This window comes from Sebastes umbrosus, chromosome 14 (genome assembly GCF_015220745.1).
Source record: "Sebastes umbrosus isolate fSebUmb1 chromosome 14, fSebUmb1.pri, whole genome shotgun sequence".
Taxonomy (NCBI): domain Eukaryota; kingdom Metazoa; phylum Chordata; class Actinopteri; order Perciformes; family Sebastidae; genus Sebastes; species Sebastes umbrosus.
This window is the reverse complement of record NC_051282.1, coordinates 505223-521820: the sequence shown is the minus strand read 5'-3', so window position 1 is coordinate 521820 and position 16598 is coordinate 505223. Positions and strand designations below refer to the sequence as shown.

Here is a 16598-nt window from a genome sequence, read left to right as displayed (position 1 = left end):
ATCGAGGCAGTGGTAGACCAGCAACTCCTGTGTTTTGCGAGGTAAAATATTTTTTTTTAAATTTAAATTAATTACGTTTTTGGCAATGTAGTCTGGTTACTCTGGCAAGAGCCTAGATAGCGTACACTTAAACTGACACTTTTTCGGTGAGCCTTTCTTTTAGGTGTCTAAAATGCGTTCTGCTGCCGGTCCCGTCCACAGCAGTAAATTGCTTTGCTTATGGGAGGTAACTCCTGTCTGCTTCTCCAAACTGGGGGTGTGCCGAACATCATCTACTAGTAGGACTGTGTAGTGACAAGAATCTGGTGATACAATACGTATCAGGATACAGGGGTTACGATTCAATATATTATACTGTAAGTCAGGCGATATTTTAATTTCTTAATCTAATTTTAGAAAAACTGTCACAGTATAAAGAACACACCACCTTATGTATAATAATTGAGTCAAAAAAGTTTACTTTTTTATGCAATCAGAACAGTTGGATCTGCATCTGCATTTACTACAGTCCCTGTAACATCCAACATCAGAGCTCTACTTTGAGAGGGAACATATTGTACACTGAGAGGGAACATACACTGAGAGGGAACATACTGTACACTGAGAGAGAACATACACTTAGAGGGAACATACACTGAGAGGGAACATACACTGTACACTGAGAGGGAACATACACTTAAAGGGAACATACACTGAGAGGGAACATACACTGAGAGGGAATATACACTGAGAGGGAACATACACTAAGAGGGAACGTACACTGAGCACTGAGAGGGAACATACACTGAGAGGGAACATACACTAAGAGGGAACATACACTGAGAGGGAACATACACTGTACACTGAGAGGGAACATACACTGAGAGGGAACATACACTGAGAGGGAACATACACTGTACACTGAGAGGGAACATACACTGAGAGGGAACATACACTGTACACTGAGAGGGAACATACACTTAGAGGGAACATACACTGAGAGGGAATATACACTGAGAGGGAACATACACTGAGAGGGAACATACACTAAGAGGGAACATACACTGAGCACTGAGAGGGAACATACACTGAGAGGGAACATACACTGAGAGGGAACATACACTGTACACTGAGAGGGAACATACACTGAGAGGGAACATACACTGTACACTGAGAGGGAACATACACTTAGAGGGAACATACACTGAGAGGGAACAGACACTGAGAGGGAATATACACTGAGAGGGAACGTACACTAAGAGGGAACGTACACTGAGCACTGAGAGGGAACATACACTGAGAGGGAACATACACTAAGAGGGAACATACACTGAGAGGGAACATACACTGAGAGGGAACATACACTGAGAGGGGAACATACACTAAGAGGGAACATACACTGAGAGGGAACATACACTGAGAGGGAACATACACTGAGAGGGGAACATACACTGAGAGGGAACATACACTTAGAGGGAACATACACTGAGAGGGAACATACACTGTACACTGAGAGGGAACATACACTGAGAGGGAACATACACTGAGAGGGAACATACACTAAGAGGGAACATACACTGAGAGGGAACATACACTGAGAGGGAACATACACTTAGAGGGAACATACACTGAGAGGGAACATACACTGAGAGGAAACATACACTGAGAGGGAATATACACTGAGAGGGAACATACACTAAGAGGGAACATACACTGAGAGGGAACATACACTGTACACTGAGAGGGAACATACACTTAGAGGGAACATACACTGAGAGGGAACATACACTGAGAGGAAATATACACTGAGAGGGAACATACACTTAGAGGGAACATACACTGAGAGGGAACATACACTGAGAGGGAACATGCACTTAGAGGGAACATACACTTAGAGGGAACATACACTGAGAGGGAACATACACTTAGAGGGAACATACACTGAGAGGGAACATACACTGTACACTGAGAGGGAACATACACTGAGAGGGGACATACACTAAGAGGGAACATACACAGAGAGAACATACACTGAGAGGGAACATACACTGAGAGGGAACATACACTGTACACTGAGAGGGGACATACACTGAGAGGGAACATACACTGAGAGGGAACATACACTGAGAGGGAACATAGACTGAGAGGGAACATACACTGAGAGGGAACATACACTAAGAGGGAACATACACTGAGCACTGAGAGGGAACATACACTGAGAGGGAACATACACTTAGAGGGAACATACACTGAGAGGGAATATACACTGAGAGGGAACATACACTAAGAGGGAACATACACTGAGCACTTAGAGGGAACATACACTGAGAGGGAACATACACTGAGAGGGAACATACACTGAGAAGGAACATACACTGAGAGGGAACATACACTGAGAGGGAACATAGACTGAGAAGGAACATACACTAAGAGGGAACATAGACTGAGAGGGATGATACACTGATAGGGAACATACACTGTGAAGGAACATACACTGAGAGGGAACATACACTGAGAGGGAACATACACTAAGAGGGAACATAGACTGAGAGGGAACATACACTGAGAGGGAACATACACTGAGAGGGAACATAGACTGAGAGGGAACATACACTGAGAGGGAACATACACTGAGAGGGAACATAGACTGAGAGGGTACATAGACTGAGAGGAAACATAGATTGAGAGGGAACATACACTGAGAGGGAACATACACTGAGAGGGAACATGCACTTAGAGGGAACATACACTTAGAGGGAACATACACTGAGAGGGAACATACACTTAGAGGGAACATACACTGAGAGGGAACATACACTGTACACTGAGAGGGAACATACACTGAGAGGGGACATACACTAAGAGGGAACATACACAGAGAGAACATACACTGAGAGGGAACATACACTGAGAGGGAACATACACTGTACACTGAGAGGGGACATACACTGAGAGGGAACATACACTGAGAGGGAACATACACTGAGAGGGAACATAGACTGAGAGGGAACATACACTGAGAGGGAACATACACTAAGAGGGAACATACACTGAGCACTGAGAGGGAACATACACTGAGAGGGAACATACACTTAGAGGGAACATACACTGAGAGGGAATATACACTGAGAGGGAACATACACTAAGAGGGAACATACACTGAGCACTTAGAGGGAACATACACTGAGAGGGAACATACACTGAGAGGGAACATACACTGAGAAGGAACATACACTGAGAGGGAACATACACTGAGAGGGAACATAGACTAAGAAGGAACATACACTAAGAGGGAACATAGACTGAGAGGGATGATACACTGATAGGGAACATACACTGTGAAGGAACATACACTGAGAGGGAACATACACTGAGAGGGAACATACACTGAGCACTGAGAGGGAACATAGACTGAGAGGGAACATACACTGAGAGGGAACATACACTGAGAGGGAACATAGACTGAGAGGGAACATACACTGAGAGGGAACATACACTGAGAGGGAACATAGACTGAGAGGGTACATAGACTGAGAGGAAACATAGATTGAGAGGGAACATACACTGAGAGGGAACATACACTGAGAGGGAACATACACTGAGAGGGAACATACACTGATCACTGAGAGGGAACATAGACTGAGAGGGAACATACACTGAAAGGGAATATAGACTGAGAGGGAACATACACTGAGAGGGAACATACACTGAGAGGGAACATACACTAAGAGGGAACATACACTGAGAGGGAACATACACTTAGAGGGAACATACACTGAGAGGGAACATACACTGTACACTGAGAGGGAACATACACTGAGAGGAAACATACACTGAGAGGGAATATACACTGTACACTGAGAGGGAACATACACTTAGAGGGAACATACACTGTACACTGAGAGGGAACATACACTTAGAGGGAACATACACTGAGAGGGAACATACACTGTACACTGAGAGGGAACATACACTGAGAGGAAACATACACTGAGAGGGAATATACACTGTACACTGAGAGGGAACATACACTTAGAGGGAACATACACTGTACACTGAGAGGGAACATACACTTAGAGGGAACATACACTGAGAGGGAACATACACTTAGAGGGAACATACACTGAGAGGGAACATACACTGAGAGGGAACATACACTGTACACTGAGAGGGAACATACACTGAGAGGGGACATACACTAAGAGGGAACATACACAGAGAGAACATACACTGAGAGGGAACATACACTTAAAGGGAACATACACTGAGAGGGAACATACACTGAGAGGGAATATACACTGAGAGGGAACATACACTAAGAGGGAACGTACACTGAGAGGGAACATACACTGTACACTGAGAGGGAACATACACTGAGAGGGAACATACACTGTACACTGAGAGGGAACATACACTGAGAGGGAACATACACTGAGAGGGAACATACACTGTACACTGAGAGGGAACATACACTGAGAGGGAACATACACTGTACACTGAGAGGGAACATACACTGAGAGGGAACATACACTGTACACTGAGAGGGAACATACACTGAGAGGGAACATACACTGTACACTGAGAGGGAACATACACTTAGAGGGAACATACACTAAGAGGGAACATACACTGAGAGGGAACATACACTAAGAGGGAATATACACTGAGAGGGAACATACACTGAGAGGGAATATACACTGAGAGGGAACATACACTGAGAGGGAACATACACTAAGAGGGAACATACACTGAGCACTGAGAGGGAACATACACTGAGAGGGAACATACACTGAGAGGGAACATACACTGAGAGGGAACATACACTTAGAGGGAACATACACTGAGAGGGAACATACACTGTACACTGAGAGGGAACATACACTTAGAGGGAACATACACTGAGAGGGAACAGACACTGAGAGGGAACATACACTGAGAGGGAACATACACTGAGAGGGGAACATACACTGAGAGGGAACATACACTTAGAGGGAACATACACTGAGAGGGAACATACACTTAGAGGGAACATACACTGAGAGGGAACATACACTGTACACTGAGAGGGAACATACACTGAGAGGGAACATACACTGAGAGGGAACATACACTAAGAGGGAACATACACTAAGAGGGAACATACACTGAGAGGGAACATACACTGTACACTGAGAGGGAACATACACTTAGAGGGAACATACACTGAGAGGGAACATACACTGAGAGGAAATATACACTGAGAGGGAACATACACTTAGAGGGAACATACACTGAGAGGGAACATGCACTTAGAGGGAACATACACTTAGAGGGAACATACACTTAGAGGGAACATACACTGAGAGAGAACATGCACTTAGAGGGAACATACACTTAGAGGGAACATACACTGAGAGGGAACATACACTTAGAGGGAACATACACTGAGAGGGAACATACACTGAGAGGGAACATACACTGTACACTGAGAGGGAACATACACTGAGAGGGGACATACACTAAGAGGGAACATACACAGAGAGAACATACACTGAGAGGGAACATACACTGAGAGGGAACATACACTGAGAGGGAACATACACTGTACACTGAGAGGGAACATACACTGAGAGGGAACATACACTGAGAGGGAACATAGACTAAGAGGGAACATACACTGAGAGGGAACATACACTAAGAGGGAACATACACTGAGCACTGAGAGGGAACATACACTGAGAGGGAACATACACTTAGAGGGAACATACACTGAGAGGGAATATACACTGAAAGGGAACATACACTAAGAGGGAACATACACTGAGCACTTAGAGGGAACATACACTGAGAGGGAACATACACTGAGAAGGAACATACACTGAGAGGGAACATACACTGAGAGGGAACATAGACTGAGAAGGAACATACACTAAGGGGGAACATAGACTGAGAGGGATGATACACTGATAGGTAACATACACTGTGAAGGAACATACACTGAGAGGGAACATACACTGAGAGGGAACATACACTGAGCACTGAGAGGGAACATAGACTGAGAGGGAACATAGACTGAGAGGGTACATAGACTGAGAGGAAACATAGATTGAGAGGGAACATACACTGAGAGGGAACATACACTGAGAGGGAACATACACTGAGAGGGAACATACACTGATCACTGAGAGGGAACATAGACTGAGAGGGAACATACACTGAAAGGGAATATAGACTGAGAGGGAACATACACTGAGAGGGAACATACACTGAGAGGGAACATACACTAAGAGGGAACATACACTGAGAGGGAACATACACTTAGAGGGAACATACACTGAGAGGGAACATACACTGTACACTGAGAGGGAACATACACTGAGAGGAAACATACACTGAGAGGGAATATACACTGAGAGGGAACATACACTAAGAGGGAACATACACTGAGAGGGAACATACACTGTACACTGAGAGGGAACATACACTTAGAGGGAACATACACTGAGAGGGAACATACACTGAGAGGAAATATACACTGAGAGGGAACATACACTTAGAGGGAACATACACTGAGAGGGAACATACACTGAGAGGAAATATACACTGAGAGGGAACATACACTTAGAGGGAACATACACTGAGAGGGAACATACACTGAGAGGGAACATGCACTTAGAGGGAACATACACTTAGAGGGAACATACACTGAGAGGGAACATACACTTAGAGGGAACATACACTGAGAGGGAACATACACTGAGAGGGAACATACACTGTACACTGAGAGGGAACATACACTGAGAGGGGACATACACTAAGAGGGAACATACACAGAGAGAACATACACTGAGAGGGAACATACACTTATAGGGAACATACACTGAGAGGGAACATACACTGAGAGGGAATATACACTGAGAGGGAACATACACTAAGAGGGAACGTACACTGAGCACTGAGAGGGAACATACACTGAGAGGGAACATACACTAAGAGGGAACATACACTGAGAGGGAACATACACTGTACACTGAGAGGGAACATACACTGAGAGGGAACATACACTGAGAGGGAACATACACTGTACACTGAGAGGGAACATACACTGAGAGGGAACATACACTGTACACTGAGAGGGAACATACACTGAGAGGGAACATACACTGAGAGGGAACATACACTGTACACTGAGAGGGAACATACACTGAGAGGGAACATACACTGTACACTGAGAGGGAACATACACTTAGAGGGAACATACACTGAGAGGGAACATACACTTAGAGGGAACATACACTGAGAGGGAATATACACTGAGAGGGAACATACACTGAGAGGGAACATACACTAAGAGGGAACATACACTGAGCACTGAGAGGGAACATACACTGAGAGGGAACATACACTGAGAGGGAACATACACTGAGAGGGAACATACACTGAGAGGGAACAGACACTGAGAGGGAATATACACTGAGAGGGAACGTACACTAAGAGGGAACGTACACTGAGCACTGAGAGGGAACATACACTGAGAGGGAACATACACTAAGAGGGAACATACACTGAGAGGGAACATACACTGAGAGGGAACATACACTGAGAGGGGAACATACACTTAGAGGGAACATACACTGAGAGGGAACATACACTTAGAGGGAACATACACTGAGAGGGAACATACACTGTACACTGAGAGGGAACATACACTGAGAGGGAACATACACTGAGAGGGAACATACACTGAGAGGGAACATACACTGAGAGGGAACATACACTTAGAGGGAACATACACTGAGAGGGAACATACACTGTACACTGAGAGGGAACATACACTGAGAGGAAACATACACTGAGAGGGAATATACACTGAGAGGGAACATACACTAAGAGGGAACATACATTGAGAGGGAACATACACTGTACACTGAGAGGGAACATACACTTAGAGGGAACATACACTGAGAGGAAATATACACTGAGAGGGAACATACACTTAGAGGGAACATACACTGAGAGGGAACATACACTTAGAGGGAACATACACTTAGAGGGAACATACACTGAGAGGGAACATGCAGTTAGAGGGAACATACACTTAGAGGGAACATACACTGAGAGGGAACATACACTTAGAGGGAACATACACTGTACACTGAGAGGGAACATACACTGAGAGGGGACATACACTAAGAGGGAACATACACAGAGAGAACATACACTGAGAGGGAACATACACTGAGAGGGAACATACACTGTACACTGAGAGGGGACATACACTGAGAGGGAACATACACTGAGAGGGAACATACACTGAGAGGGAACATAGACTGAGAGGGAACATACACTGAGAGGGAACATACACTAAGAGGGAACATACACTGAGCACTGAGAGGGAACATACACTGAGAGGGAACATACACTGAGAGGGAACATACACTGAGAGGGAATATACACTGAGAGGGAACATACACTAAGAGGGAACATACACTGAGCACTTAGAGGGAACATACACTGAGAGGGAACATACACTGAGAAGGAACATACACTGAGAGGGAACATACACTGAGAGGGAACATAGACTGAGAAGGAACATACACTAAGGGGGAACATACACTGAGAGGGAACATACACTGAGAGGGAACATACACTGAGAGGGAACATACACTGTACACTGAGAGGGAACATACACTTAGAGGGAACATACACTGAGAGGGAACATACACTGAGAGGAAATATACACTGAGAGGGAACATACACTTAGAGGGAACATACACTGAGAGGGAACATACACTGAGAGGGAACATGCACTTAGAGGGAACATACACTTAGAGGGAACATACACTGAGAGGGAACATACACTGAGAGGGAACATACACTGTACACTGAGAGGGAACATACACTGAGAGGGGACATACACTAAGAGGGAACATACACAGAGAGAACATACACTGAGAGGGAACATACACTGAGAGGGAACATACACTGTACACTGAGAGGGGACATACACTGAGAGGGAACATACACTGAGAGGGAACATACACTGAGAGGGAACATAGACTGAGAGGGAACATACACTGAGAGGGAACATACACTAAGAGGGAACATACACTGAGCACTGAGGGGGAACATACACTGAGAGGGAACATACACTTAGAGGGAACATACACTAAGAGGGAATATACACTGAGAGGGAACATACACTAAGAGGGAACATACACTGAGCACTTAGAGGGAACATACACTGAGAGGGAACATACACTGAGAGGGAACATAGACTGAGAAGGAGCATACACTAAGAGGGAACATAGACTGAGAGGGATGATACACTGATAGGGAACATACACTGTGAAGGAACATACACTGAGAGGGAACATACACTGAGAGGGAACATACACTGAGCACTGAGAGGGAACATATACTGAGAGGGAACATACACTGAGAGGGAACATACACTGAGAGGGAACATACACTGAGAGGGAACATACACTGAGAGGGAACATACACTGAGAGGGAACATAGACTGAGAGGGTACACAGACTGAGAGGAAACATAGATTGAGAGGGAACATACACTGAGAGGGAACATACACTGAGAGGGAACATACACTGAGAGGGAACATACACTGATCACTGAGAGGGAACATAGACTGAGAGGGAACATACACTGAGAGGGAACATACACTGAGAGGGAACATACACTGAGAGGGAACATACACTGATCACTGAGAGGGAACATAGACTGAGAGGGAATATAGACTGAGAGGGAACATACACTGAGAGGGAACATACACTGAGAGGGAACATACACTGAGAGGGAACATACACTGTACACTGAGAGGGAACATACACTGAGAGGGGACATACACTAAGAGGGAACATACACAGAGAGAACATACACTGAGAGGGAACATACACTGAGAGGGAACATACACTGTACACTGAGAGGGGACATACACTGAGAGGGAACATACACTGAGAGGGAACATAGACTGAGAGGGAACATACACTGAGAGGGAACATACACTGAGAGGGAACATAGACTGAGAGGGTACATAGACTGAGAGGAAACATAGATTGAGAGGGAACATACACTGAGAGGGAACATACACTGAGAGGGAACATACACTGAGAGGGAACATACACTGATCACTGAGAGGGAACATAGACTGAGAGGGAACATACACTGAGAGGGAACATACACTGAGAGGGAACATACACTGATCACTGAGAGGGAACATAGACTGAGAGGGAATATAGACTGAGAGGGAACATACACTGAGAGGGAACATACACTGAGAGGGAACATACACTGAGAGGGAACATACACTGTACACTGAGAGGGAACATACACTGAGAGGGGACATACACTAAGAGGGAACATACACAGAGAGAACATACACTGAGAGGGAACATACACTGAGAGGGAACATACACTGTACACTGAGAGGGGACATACACTGAGAGGGAACATACACTGAGAGGGAACATACACTGAGAGGGAACATAGACTGAGAGGGAACATACACTGAGAGGGAACATACACTAAGAGGGAACATACACTGAGCACTGAGAGGGAACATACACTGAGAGGGAACATACACTGAGAGGGAACATACACTGAGAGGGAATATACACTGAGAGGGAACATACACTAAGAGGGAACATACACTGAGCACTTAGAGGGAACATACACTGAGAGGGAACATACACTGAGAAGGAACATACACTGAGAGGGAACATACACTGAGAGGGAACATAGACTGAGAAGGAACATACACTAAGGGGGAACATACACTGAGAGGGAACATACACTGAGAGGGAACATACACTGAGAGGGAACATACACTGTACACTGAGAGGGAACATACACTTAGAGGGAACATACACTGAGAGGGAACATACACTGAGAGGAAATATACACTGAGAGGGAACATACACTTAGAGGGAACATACACTGAGAGGGAACATACACTGAGAGGGAACATGCACTTAGAGGGAACATACACTTAGAGGGAACATACACTGAGAGGGAACATACACTTAGAGGGAACATACACTGAGAGGGAACATACACTGAGAGGGAACATACACTGTACACTGAGAGGGAACATACACTGAGAGGGGACATACACTAAGAGGGAACATACACAGAGAGAACATACACTGAGAGGGAACATACACTGAGAGGGAACATACACTGTACACTGAGAGGGGACATACACTGAGAGGGAACATACACTGAGAGGGAACATACACTGAGAGGGAACATAGACTGAGAGGGAACATACACTGAGAGGGAACATACACTAAGAGGGAACATACACTGAGCACTGAGGGGGAACATACACTGAGAGGGAACATACACTTAGAGGGAACATACACTAAGAGGGAATATACACTGAGAGGGAACATACACTAAGAGGGAACATACACTGAGCACTTAGAGGGAACATACACTGAGAGGGAACATACACTGAGAGGGAACATACACTGAGAAGGAACATACACTGAGAGGGAACATACACTGAGAGGGAACATAGACTGAGAAGGAGCATACACTAAGAGGGAACATAGACTGAGAGGGATGATACACTGATAGGGAACATACACTGTGAAGGAACATACACTGAGAGGGAACATACACTGAGAGGGAACATACACTGAGCACTGAGAGGGAACATATACTGAGAGGGAACATACACTGAGAGGGAACATACACTGAGAGGGAACATAGACTGAGAGGGAACATATACTGAGAGGGAACATACACTGAGAGGGAACATAGACTGAGAGGGTACACAGACTGAGAGGAAACATAGATTGAGAGGGAACATACACTGAGAGGGAACATACACTGAGAGGGAACATACACTGAGAGGGAACATACACTGATCACTGAGAGGGAACATAGACTGAGAGGGAACATACACTGAAAGGGAACATACACTGAGAGGGAACATACACTGAGAGGGAACATACACTGATCACTGAGAGGGAACATAGACTGAGAGGGAATATAGACTGAGAGGGAACATACACTGAGAGGGAACATACACTGAGAGGGAACATACACTGAGAGGGAACATACACTGTACACTGAGAGGGAACATACACTGAGAGGGGACATACACTAAGAGGGAACATACACAGAGAGAACATACACTGAGAGGGAACATACACTGAGAGGGAACATACACTGTACACTGAGAGGGGACATACACTGAGAGGGAACATACACTGAGAGGGAACATAGACTGAGAGGGAACATACACTGAGAGGGAACATACACTGAGAGGGAACATAGACTGAGAGGGTACATAGACTGAGAGGAAACATAGATTGAGAGGGAACATACACTGAGAGGGAACATACACTGAGAGGGAACATACACTGAGAGGGAACATACACTGATCACTGAGAGGGAACATAGACTGAGAGGGAACATACACTGAGAGGGAACATACACTGAGAGGGAACATACACTGATCACTGAGAGGGAACATAGACTGAGAGGGAATATAGACTGAGAGGGAACATACACTGAGAGGGAACATACACTGAGAGGGAACATACACTGAGAGGGAACATACACTGTACACTGAGAGGGAACATACACTGAGAGGGGACATACACTAAGAGGGAACATACACAGAGAGAACATACACTGAGAGGGAACATACACTGAGAGGGAACATACACTGTACACTGAGAGGGGACATACACTGAGAGGGAACATACACTGAGAGGGAACATACACTGAGAGGGAACATAGACTGAGAGGGAACATACACTGAGAGGGAACATACACTAAGAGGGAACATACACTGAGCACTGAGAGGGAACATACACTGAGAGGGAACATACACTGAGAGGGAACATACACTGAGAGGGAATATACACTGAGAGGGAACATACACTAAGAGGGAACATACACTGAGCACTTAGAGGGAACATACACTGAGAGGGAACATACACTGAGAAGGAACATACACTGAGAGGGAACATACACTGAGAGGGAACATAGACTGAGAAGGAACATACACTAAGGGGGAACATACACTGAGAGGGAACATACACTGAGAGGGAACATACACTGAGAGGGAACATACACTGTACACTGAGAGGGAACATACACTTAGAGGGAACATACACTGAGAGGGAACATACACTGAGAGGAAATATACACTGAGAGGGAACATACACTTAGAGGGAACATACACTGAGAAGGAACATACACTGAGAGGGAACATGCACTTAGAGGGAACATACACTTAGAGGGAACATACATTGAGAGGGAACATACACTTAGAGGGAACATACACTGAGAGGGAACATACACTGAGAGGGAACATACACTGAGAGGGGACATACACTAAGAGGGAACATACACAGAGAGAACATACACTGAGAGGGAACATACACTGTACACTGAGAGGGGACATACACTGAGAGGGAACATACACTGAGAGGGAACATACACTGAGAGGGAACATAGACTGAGAGGGAACATACACTGAGAGGGAACATACACTAAGAGGGAACATACACTGAGCACTGAGGGGGAACATACACTGAGAGGGAACATACACTTAGAGGGAACATACACTAAGAGGGAATATACACTGAGAGGGAACATACACTAAGAGGGAACATACACTGAGCACTTAGAGGGAACATACACTGAGAGGGAACATACACTGAGAGGGAACATACACTGAGAAGGAACATACACTGAGATGGAACATACACTGAGAGGGAACATAGACTGAGAAGGAGCATACACTAAGAGGGAACATAGACTGAGAGGGATGATACACTGATAGGGAACATACACTGTGAAGGAACATACACTGAGAGGGAACATACACTGAGAGGGAACATACACTGAGCACTGAGAGGGAACATAGACTGAGAGGGAACATACACTGAGAGGGAACATACACTGAGAGGGAACATAGACTGAGAGGGAACATACACTGAGAGGGAACATACACTGAGAGGGAACATAGACTGAGAGGGTACATAGACTGAGAGGAAACATAGATTGAGAGGGAACATACACTGAGAGGGAACATACACTGAGAGGGAACATACACTGAGAGGGAACATACACTGATCACTGAGAGGGAACATAGACTGAGAGGGAACATACACTGAAAGGGAATATAGACTGAGAGGGAACATACACTGAGAGGGAACATACACTGAGAGGGAACATACACTGAGAGGGAACATACACTGATCACTGAGAGGGAACATAGACTGAGAGGGAATATAGACTGAGAGGGAACATACACTGAGAGGGAACATACACTGAGAGGGAACATATCTTTGCAAATTAAATAAAGTATTGACTGAGTTAATCTTTGCATGTAAACTATTAATTCAAAATCAATAGTCTTTTTGAGAATCGAAAAGTATCACAGAGGACAATATCGCAATAGTCGATTTTTTTCAATTTTTTCTGACACCCCTATCTACTATTGATAAGTACCTCATACAACCCCAGTTCAAAACACCCCAACTATCCCTTTAAGGTATCAACCCAAATAACCCAGTACCAAGTACTTCTCCAGTCAAATGATGGACTGTATTCAATCCTTTTTAGGGGTGTGACGATTCACTCAGCTCATGATACGACACACGATATTGGGTTCACGATCTCGATGCGATTCGATAATAAATGATGAAAATATATGACTGAAAAAGTAGCCTTTTATTCAAAAGACACAAAATGCAAAACAATGCTGTTGTTTGCCTTATAGTTCCATTTTCTATGAGATGTGTTATAACTAGTAACATGGTATAGCCTAATCATCTTGTAATAGAATGTGTCACTTCAATTCTACTTTCTGACTGAACCATTTTCCACACACTCAACTAAAAGGTTTCTCTCCAGTATGAATTCTCATATGCATCTTCAGTTTCCTATTTTGTGTTTCAACAGGGAATCCAAAATGCTGCCATGCAAGTGATTTGAAAGACTGATTTTGCCTGACTCCTCCATTATAGCCTGGCTGCAAATCAGCTGTAAATGCACTAACCACACCAGCACTAGAGATGTGACGGTGCACTAACCACACCAGCACTAGAGATGTGATGGTGCACTAACCACACCAGCACTAGAGATGTGACGGTGCACTAACCACACCAGCTCTAGAGATGTGACGGTGCACTAACCACACCAGCTCTAGAGATGTGACGGTGCACTAACCACACCATGACTAGAGATGTGACGGTGAGGAAATATTTCCACCGGTTAATAAACTTGGGACAACACAGGTGTTACCGATTAAACCGGACATTTTACAGGAAAAGATGACGGTCAACATGTGTAGCTTTCTTATTTTGATGTTTACCGCGGGGTGGCTGGCTGTGTGTCTGGCATCTCCGGTCCAGCTTTTGCCGCGGGGCTGCAAGGGTCTACCTGGCGCTCCACCCATCGGCTGTGACCGCTCCGTCCTCCTCACGGCGATTAACGCTATCTCATTAACGCTATCTCATTAACGCTATCTCATTAACGCCACCTTATTAACGCCACCTTATTAACGCTACCTTATTAACGCCACCTTATTAACGCTACCTTATTAACGCTACCTTATTAACGCTATGGTTCCCTTATAGCACTGGGTTTAAATCTGAAATATTGCCAAATAGGCGCGTTTGCTTTTCGCTTCGACACCAAATCCTCAGCCAACTCTCAGTCTGTCAACTCTCTCTCGTCCTGTGTGAGTGAAATATGACACCTGCAGCTCAGAGCTGACTCCTTAAGATGCATTCACTTTCAGATTGTAGCATCGGTCGTCCGACTATCGATTGATAACACGCCGCTGATACGCCAAAATTAACTAAATGCGTTTTATATTTTTGTAAAGAAAAAGCAAGGCGACGGTGGGGGATGGGGGCGGTGGGTATTCAATGTAATCGGTGGGCCTGACCACCGTGTAACACCGGTAGCAACGACTACTGCGACAAGCCTAACCAGCAAAGACTTTGTCGACCTGCTTCACCTACCTGTCTGAACTCAGAGCGCCCTCGTCTGTTCAAACAAAGCACTGAAAAAGACAAGAGAATGCAGATCAGTGCTTGTATGACTAGATGTACCTACTGTATTATACCCTGATATCGCCATTCAGTTTTTCGTCTCGACGACGCATATCGTCACGTTTTATATCGCAAAATTTCCCGTCCCAGATCTAGAATATTATAGTTCAGCAGTCTGTTCCTTAGCAGCCACATTTCCAGTAAAGTTTACAGCTGATTTGCCAGCATTGTTTTCAGTGCCACGGCTATCGCCAATGCGGAGGGTTGTCCATCTGTCTGTCCATCCATACCATTTTTGTGAACGCAATATCTCAGGAAGACCTCGAAGGAATTCCTTCAAATTTGGCACAAGGATGAATTGATTAGATTAGGTTGTCAAAGGTCAAAGGTCAAGGTCAACGAGACCTCACGTAGGAGGGAATTTCTTCAAAATTTGACACAAACGTCCACTTAGACTCAAAGATGATTGATAAATGGCCATAACTCAAGAATTCACACAATTTCACACAAATCTCTGATATGATGAAATGATGAAGTGATGACATTCTGTACAGACACGGATGTAAACTGCAACTTGGTTGGCGGAGGCATACA

General features: G+C 44.8%; 1 protein-coding gene across 9 annotated transcripts in view; it reads left to right on the top strand.

The window, feature by feature from the left end:
- Nucleotides 1-16598, top strand: part of caskin1 (CASK interacting protein 1) — a 197477-nt gene that overhangs the window by 93354 nt on the left and 87525 nt on the right. The window lies entirely within an intron of this gene.